This window comes from Humulus lupulus, chromosome 8 (genome assembly GCF_963169125.1).
Source record: "Humulus lupulus chromosome 8, drHumLupu1.1, whole genome shotgun sequence".
NCBI lineage: Eukaryota > Viridiplantae > Streptophyta > Magnoliopsida > Rosales > Cannabaceae > Humulus > Humulus lupulus.
The window spans coordinates 135,369,947-135,378,071 of NC_084800.1; positions in this window are offsets into that span (position 1 = coordinate 135,369,947).

An 8,125-nucleotide genomic window follows, 5' to 3' on the forward strand; every position below is an offset into this window, starting at 1 on the left:
GATCGATGACATGGCAATAGAGGTGACAAGTGGCAGTAAAAGACACATTAATAGTCAATAAATACATTGACTCCTCAGAGTTGTGATAAAGTGACCCGGTAGACTGATGAAGAGTTTTGATTGCTTGAGAGGTGTCATGTCCAAGCAAGTGCACAAGTGCACCCGAGGAGAGTACTTGGGCTAGGGTGTGCCCAGTCGGATTTTAGACCGAGGAGACCCCAAGGGTGTGGTCCGAGGAGACCCCAAGGGTGTGGTCCGAGGAGAGCACAAGAATTTGGTCCGAGGAGAGTCCAAAAGGTCTGGTCCTTATGCATATGTCCAGCAAGTGCATGGTTGTCCAAAGAGAGAAATGGCATGCTAGAGGAGAGTGCCATGTTAGACGAGAGACATGGCATGCTAGAGGAGAGTGACATGTTAGAGGAGAGAAATGACATGTTAGAGGAGAGTGCCATGTTAGACGAGAGACATGGCATGCTAGAGGAGAGTGCCATGTTAGAGGAGAGAAATGGCATGCTAGAGGAGAGTGCCATGTTAGACGAGAGACATGGCATGCTAGAGGAGAGTGCCATGCTAGAGGAGAGACATGGCATGCTAGAGGAGAGTGCCATGTTAGACGAGAGGAGTGCATGTCCTACCACCATGCACATATCCGACCAGCAAATGCATGTCCTACCAGCAAGTGCATGTCCTACCAGCACTTGCATATGTCCAGCATGCATGTGTCCGACCAGCACTTGCATGAATGGTCAGTAGGAGACATGGATCGACCAGATAGATGAGGACTAAGTCAAGATTCCCAGAAACGGCTTCAACAAGAACCGGTCTTGGCACACGCGAGAATCTCTCATTCTTCCCACAAATTGGGGGTTTTGTTACATTTTGAATGTTTTTTGTAATTTAAATATAATAAATATAATGAAATATCTATCAGATGATGATCCTAAGCCTATAAATATATGGCTTATGGGATCAGAAAGGGCTTCCTCTTCTTTGGAGAGACTTTTGGGAAATTTTGGGTCTGAGTTTTCTAGAGAGAGAAAGTGCTGGTATCATAAAGAATTCTTGTATTTTTGCAATCTGTACTGAAGAAACTCAGTTGGCTCAGTCCATCTGATTTTGAGTACAGATCTATAATCACAACTCTAAGTGGATTAGGCTATTACCAACATATTGGGGCTGAACCACTATAAAAATCTTGTGTGTTCTTTATTTTCTTTATTAAACCGTCTGTGTCGTTTAAATTCTCTTGAAGGTTTGTCGTTTTTGACGTTCTCACGTCGTTGGCCAAAAACACGGTCAACACTAATGATATGCATGATTATGGTGGATCCTTTGATATCCCATTTGCCCCCACCTATAATCCGAATTTTTCATGGAGTCATACCCAGTCTCCAATAGGGCATGAATTCAACATGCATAATCAAAGTCATGCCCAATTCGACCTATCATATCCCATTTAACAAGAAACGAGCCCATTTTTAGAGGATACCCTACAACAGTTCATGCAATCAACCTACCAAATCTTACAAGCCCAGTCTCAGTCAATCTCAAAAATTGAAACAATAATAGGACAACTTGCAACTGTCATAGAGTCGGAAAAATAAGTTTATCCCAACCAACCCATTCCCAATCCAAATAGTCAAATTCAAAGTGAAAAAGAGAATGAAGTAGTTGAAGAATTTGTAATATGCATTCAACCCCCTAATGAAACAAAAGAGTTGAATGAAATACTTTTTTAGGCTCATGAGGAAAATGAAAAATATATAATTATATCTCAAGAGTCCATAAATGAACAAATTTGTATATTTACTCAAAATAAAAATGAGTCTAATATAGATATGCAATTTTCTTATTTAATTGATATTCCCTTAAAATTGCATATTTCTAATTTTCTTGTAGGTGTGATGTTATTAATTATTATTTATGGCATTTGCATCAAAGTCATAACTCACTCTACAAATGAAATTCTACACCATCGATTGGGTGTAGGTTGAAAGAAAAAAATTATAGTCGAGCTAAAGACTATAAACTAAAGCGCTTTGTGGGAGGCAACTCATACTTTAATGTTTCATTTTATATTTAACTTTTGTTGTGTGTTTTTGTTTCATGTTTTTCAAAAAGCTTGAAGGAAACTTCTTGCCCAAAAAGAAAAAGAAGAGAAGAAAACAAAGGAGTCAAATCAAGGAAGCATTCATCCAAGGGAGTAGTTCTTAATTTTTTTCCATTTTATTAAGCATTGAGGACAATGTTTCATTTAAGTTTGGGGGTAGTCTGTATGTGTTTTTCTTGGTGTTTATGTGTTTTTCTTTGTATTTATGCATGTTTTTCATTTGTTGTAAAATTAAAAAAAAAATTATTTTCTTTATTTGTTTTTATGTGATTTTCATTTGTTATATAATGTTAAAAAAATATATTTTCTTTGTTTTGTTTGAAAAAAATATATATTGGTGATTTTCATTTTCCGATGATAAGAATTATGATTGAAATTGTTCTTAATCTTAGAAAAATATAAATAAATCTTAAGCTTTGTTTTAATTTTTGAGTTAGTTTTGTTTAATTATAGATTTTTTTTTCATTATATAACACTTTTCTATTCTATTTGAATTATTATTGATATTTGGACAAAGTTTATTTAAACATTAAATTCTTTAAATCTCTAATTTTTTTTTTTAAAAATCATAGAATTTGCTTGATTATCTCTTTGATATTTAATTTATTTTTGTTTGCATAAGCTTGTCTAATGTTCACATGATTTGATGTTTTTGTTAAATGTTTATTTTGAAAACAATTTTAACTTTTCAATTAATTACATAAGCTTTACTTTTATTTGTGATTTTCTTTGAACTATTTCCATTATGTAATTTTTGACGAAAACATTTGACATCACCAATTTAAAAAAATGTGTGTGTTTTTAATTTTTCTTTTGCTCGAGGACTAGCAAAATTTTAAGTTTGGAGGTGTGATAACTCTACAAAATAGAGTTATTTTACCACTTTTTATGTGTTAATTGTTGCTTAATTCTTGAGTTTTTAATTAATTTATTAAGTTTTTACGTAATTTTTGAATTTATTAGTCTTATCATGATTTTATATACTTTTGTGTGTTTTTATAGTTATTTTGTTGTAAAATGCTGTAGTTAATTATTTGAATTATGATTGTTTAATTTGAGGTAAAAAATATATCATTTTATTGAACTTAAATGTTAAATATAAATTAAGTTATAATTAATATTTTCAAAGAATTAAATTGATTTATTTTATAGTTGAAAATATTTTATTACGATTTATTTTATATTTATTTTGTAGGGAATTTATATTTTTGGGCTTTGAAAAGTGAGGAAAAGAAGAAAGAAAAGTGGTATTTTTGAAATCAAACCCAAGCCTCCAGCCAAGCCCATCAGTCGGCCCAGCCTGCCACTCACTCGGCCCAACCACCAGAGGCCCGCCTGGCCCATGCCTCTAATTCCAGCTCCAGTTGTGCACCTCCAAGCAACACTCCTGCTACACCCAGCACGCCAGCAACCATCAACCTTTAGCGGTGCATTCGGCCCTGCCCTCCATTTCGGTCCAAGTGGATCCAGCCAAACCAAGCACCATGCCCAACCGTGGCCCACCTGCCAGCCACCAGCCCCCATGCAGCTACCATCAAGCTTCTTTTCCCATTTTTTTAGCCCAACAAAAGCAAATTGTCCCCTTGTCTCTTTGTCCAAAAATACCACTTTTACCCAAACTTTTCTACACATTTTACCCCATAACATCATCATTACACCCTATACTATACCCCTAGTTTCCATATTATTATTAATTTAATTCATTTAAATTGATTATTTTAATACTCTCATTTTTGCTATAAATAAGGAATTTTCAAGAACATTTGGGAGAGGTTACACTACACACTTACCACATTTCAAAACCTCTCTATTCTCTTCATCTTCTTCTTCTTTTTGGTTAATTTTCTATGTATTTTTAGAGGAACAATTTGAGAGTTTTCCTCCAAATTTTCCTAAGTTATGTTTGTAATTTTTTGTTTGTATTTTCTATTCTAGTTATGAGTTTCTAATCTTTTTAAGATTATTAAGGTGATGATGAAACAATATGTAACTAGATAGTATTTATGTTGTGTGTTGATTTCCCATTTTGTGCAATAAAATTTATGGATTTTCTTCTACAAATATTTTATTTCATCTTAAATATCATGTATTTTGTATTGTTAGCACATATTTACACTTTGTTCTTCATTAGTGCAAAAACATAATATTCTTTGTGTAAGATGTGTCATTAAATTGTACACATCCAATGCTTAGAAAAAAAATATTATGTTTTGCCTTATATATAATGTTCATTGATTTACATTGAATACTTTGAAATTATACTTTTTGAAAAGTGAAGAAAAATCCTATCATTTTAGAAGTAATTCGTGCTTAAAATTATAAATCTATTTTGAAAATGATAGTTTGATTTATTTTAACTATCACTAAACCTTGGGAATCGATGTACTTATAAATATTATTGAACTTATATTTTGTGGATTCTATTATCTTAATAATCCTTCTTTTACCAACTTATTTACAATTCCTATCTTATTTATTTTTATTGCTTTAATATCTTTATTATTATCTTTTATTTTATTTTATTGTCACAAATTCTCATCAATCTTTGGAGCTAGGTTAGAAATAATTAATTTTGGTTTAAAATAGTTTTCTTTTTTTTTATTTTAGACAACTCATTTGGGTTCGATCTCGTGCTTACACGAACATTATATTGCATATACGATTCGTGCGCTTGCGAGTATAAATATTTAAGACATACCCGTTTTGGGTCCATCATGTACACTGTCAGCTGCTCGGCCACCACGGTCAAGGGTTTGTACGGGGATGGAGACTTAAAATGTGTATTTTGCCATTAGAGTTGTAGTGACTCAAATTTGCTAATAAGGCTTGGGGCCTTGATTAGTGTGCCTGGAGGGAAATAATTGTTATACTGTATAAATTTATGTGAATTTAATGAATATGTGGTTAGAATGCATGTTTAGGTGAGTAAATATGCATGTGGGCCCCATCTGGTTGTCAGAGGCATATTTGTAATTTTAGCCCGTTGATGGCATAAATGTGATATATGTGACATAATGGTGATTTATTTATGATGCACGTTCCGAGACGGTCCTAGGGAGCTGTTTAGCTAAAAAGTCACAACGGGGTAAAATACCCGGCTCGGGAGGAGCCTAGGGGTATTTTGAGAATATTATAAATTTAATTTGGGAATTTTGGGTAATGGTTAATGGCACTTTGGTAACTTGGGTAACTATAGGTAACTATTGAGGATAATTACTTTAAGTGAGAAAGAGGTATTTTGGTAAGAGGATAGGAAAGGTTTAGGTTTCCCCTTGAGGATTAGCTAGAGCATAGGTTAGATGGGAGGGCAAATGGGTAATTTGGCTTTAGGAAGGGATAACTATGGCTGAGGGAAAGTCATTCACGTTTTCTACACTTAGACAAAATTCAATTCTTGCTGAAAGTTAAGGAGAAGTTAAGAAGCAAGAAGGAAGGAAGGGAATCACTGAATTTTGTTGAATCAAGAGGGGAGTCAAGGCCAGAAAACTTAGAGGTTGTTCTACATATTGAGGTAAGGAAATTCTGAGTAATTAAGTTGTAGAATTCAGCTAAGAATGTTATGGTTTGAGAATTGAAGTGAGTGTTTTGCTTGGTGGATTCTTGGGGTGAATTGTGGTTAGGTTCAGCTTGGATTTAGTGAGTTAAACTTGGAATTTTATTGGGAAAGTAGCTCAAGGTCGAATCTCCACTTGAGGTAAGAATTCCATGCATATTTGAAGTTTATATTTGGTTTGGTTTAAGATTTCTGAAGGCTGGTTTAAACTTTGCAAGGACTGGTTTAAGTTTTGAGAATTTTGAACTATTAAGTGATTTTTGGGTTTGATTGTGTATCTAGGCTTGTTGAAGATGTTTATGGGTTGTTAGATGGTTTATTTGGGGTTTTGAATTGAATTTGAGACTTAGGTATGCCTTGGTATTGATTTGGGAGTGTTTTGGATTGGGGAAAACGTTTGGAGAAACCCAAATTTCTGGGTTTGCAAAGGGGAGTCGTGGCCCTGTTCTTCTGCGCCGCGGCGCTAGGTTGCATCAGGGAAGGGAGCCACGCTGGGCTGCGGCCCTTAAGGGCTAGTGCCGTGGCGCTAGGCCATTTCTGGGCAGGGGAAAATTTCAGTTTTTAGGCTTTTGCCCAGGGGGCTCGGCGGACGCTTCCGCCACTTTGTGTGGGGATCCGGGAGGTCTTGAGGGCTCGGGATTGGTTCCAGGAGATGCTTTTGAATTGGTTAGTAATGGGAGTAATATTTATGTGTTATGACTAGGTTCTCGGTGAGGCTCGGATTAGAGGATCGTGCTCAAGGGTTCAGTGCTCAAGAAGCTCGAGACACAGGTAAGAAAGCTGTTGTACCCATAGAGCAGGGCGAGGCCCCATAGTTGTGTTGCAGGGCACGACCCTATATGTTTATGTGTTGGGTGTAGCCCATTGTTTATGTTGGTATATGTTTAAGTTATGTTTTAATTATGTTGTGTATGCAAATATTTGAATGATCGGCGAGGGCTGGGAATAGCGAAGGCCGGGAACGGCAAGGGGCCGGGAGCAGCGTTTAGCATGCGGAGTGCGAGCTGCCAGGGTAAGACCCTGAAGGATACCTGGGATAACCTTATGATGTAGACCGCAACTCAGGGCCTGGTAAAGCGCCTAAGACGACATGGTTGTATGTGTTTAGCTTGTTGACAAATTGGTTATATGCTAAATGGTTCATATGCGTATGTTATCTGTTTATGTGGAGTTTTCTTGCTAGGCTTCGGCTCACGATTGCTCTATGGTGCAGGTAAGGGCAAGGAGAAAGTCAACCGACCATGAGTATGGAGAGCGTGACGCGGTGCGTACATGTCTGGTCTGCCTGGCTGCCACGGCCAGGGGTATTTTTGGAAGTTGTTTGTAAAGAACCCTATTTTGTTGTATAGTCGACTTAAAGTATATTTTGAGTTGTAAATATTTATAAACAGTATTTTGGGATCCCGAATGTTAAATGTTTTATGATTTTCAATAAATGGAATTATTTTCAAAGTTTATGTCTCTGTTTATGATTTGATTACAAGTTTGTCTTAAAACCTCGATTAGCAAGTTAAAAGCACGTTTTAAACTCACTTAGTAACAACTCTAAGGAAGTAGGGCGTTACAAGAGTGGCCTTGTTGATTTGTAACTTTTGGGAATCTTGTAAATATGTTCTTTAAACCCTGTTTTTGGGATTCCATGTACTAAACGTTTATTTCAATGAAAATTATCTGTTTATGAGCAAAATCTTTTAAACCTAATGTGTTTATGATTTTAGGACCACATTTTCATTTAAATGACTTGATTAGCAAGTCCTGCACTACTTTAAACTCACAGTGTAACGGTCTTGGTTATCCAGGGCGTTACATTCTCTGTCAACTTTCTAGATGTCGGTTTAAAATCGAATAACTACTCCAGATCTCTTTCCCTAGATGGCAAAGAATTCACAGTCGTATTCCTTTACTAATTCTAATTAGAATTTCTGTCTCTCATTCAAGCTCTTCTGTGTAACAAGATACTTCAAGCTCTTATAAGTAGTTTATCTCACACTTCTTCCCATACAAGCAGTATCACCACATCTTCAATGCAAATACCACTGCCACTAGTTTCAAACCATATGTAGGGGACTTTTGTTTCTGTCCTGTCAACTATTGTGATGCATCGATAATCACCATTTTACCTTACATACGAGTACAACCTAATTCTTAGATTAGTGCATCATAATACATCCCAAACGACTTTTGCTCTGATGGAAGACTCAACATTAGTGTAACATTCATCATTATTTAAACCCCTGGAAGCTATTCTCATACCTGTCTGACCATACATACCTCAAGTTCTTACGTGTCCATTATGTTAATGGTGTAGTAATCCTTGATGGTTCTTCTATAGAACACTGGTACTGCCCCGTCACTCTAAGGAGACTTCTAATCCCGAAAGCATTCCCAGGCTTAGCCCATTTCAATATTCCTGAAATCTGATTGGATCCACCTCAATCCCATCCTTGTGTGGAATGTGACTA